Genomic DNA, 1183 nt, shown 5'->3' with positions numbered 1-1183 from the left:
TTACGCTTCGGACGAATCATTAATCTACCAATACTGCGCTTAGAAACAAGTACAGCTCGTCTATCCATGTCGAAAAGCACTGTACTTAATATATTTAACCTTGAATACTGTGTGAATCGTCTCATTTCCTCCTTAACCGCAATGACTGATAACGTTGACAAAAAATTTTCACGGCTTCTCGCTATCGCGTCCACTGTCACGAAATCTGCGAACATATTGAAAATGATGTATGATGATGAATCCTTCGACCGCAACAACATCCTCGATTGTGAGTTGATCGCTCTGGTTTTCGGAGAGCATTAATTATGTACACCATTCGATAATAAATACTATTATTATGTACATCATTCGATAATAAATACTGTTCTATTAATTATAAAACACTTTTATTTATTTACCCTACCTTTATACACTACATTTTCTTATATTCGTATATAGTTTAAAGGAAAAGAAAATGGTCTATAATCTTTCAAGGAAAAAAAAAATGAAAAAAATGCTGCTTGATCGTATAATATATTGTCACTCGCGCTGTCACGGACAGTTAATCTAATTTTGAAACTTGTGCAGTATACAGTGTGCAGTGTACACAATAATGGAAAACATAGTGAATATTGTGCGGAATATACCCGAAGAACATCTACTCCGTATCGTTGATGAGTTTTTTGTTGAATTTGAAGAAGCATTCGAAAATATTGGGAACATCGATGATATGGAGTACATGTCAGATGACTCTGGATACTGTACGAATTAAGGTAACACTAACGACACATATTATTATAATATTAATAATTTTTTTATTAATTTATTTTTATACATATAGTAGAGTGTGTATGAACACGCTACAATATTATAGTGTGTGATACATATTATAATATAAAGTTTTACTTTTCATTTATTTATACATATATGGTGGAGTGTAAACATGCTACTATACCACAATGTGTAGTATGACACTAACGATGTGTGTGAGCATGCTACAATACATGTGTAATGTGACGTCTGAAGCTTTCTGTAAGATGATAAATATATTTTTTTTACAAAATTATATTTAATAAATCAAATATTTTCAACTTACATTCCCACATGTCCTCTGCAATAGTATTTTCATATGATCGGATACCATCCGATCATATGATCGGAAAATAATTCTTTAAGGAATAAATCCCCATCATCCCAAATATCC

At 31.8% G+C, this 1183-nt stretch overlaps 1 pseudogene; it reads left to right on the top strand.

Annotated features, from left to right (window-relative positions):
* LOC108759097 (uncharacterized) overlaps window positions 1-751 on the top strand; it is a 1211-nt pseudogene extending 460 nt beyond the window's left edge.
* Window positions 752-1183: the final 432 nt, after the last annotated feature.

The sequence above is a fragment of the Trachymyrmex cornetzi genome, unplaced genomic scaffold (genome assembly GCF_001594075.2).
Source record: "Trachymyrmex cornetzi isolate Tcor2-1 unplaced genomic scaffold, Tcor1.1 scaffold1672, whole genome shotgun sequence".
Lineage (NCBI taxonomy): Eukaryota > Metazoa > Arthropoda > Insecta > Hymenoptera > Formicidae > Trachymyrmex > Trachymyrmex cornetzi.
The sequence above is the reverse complement of the archived record's forward strand: the minus strand, read 5'-3'. Positions and strand labels throughout refer to the sequence as shown.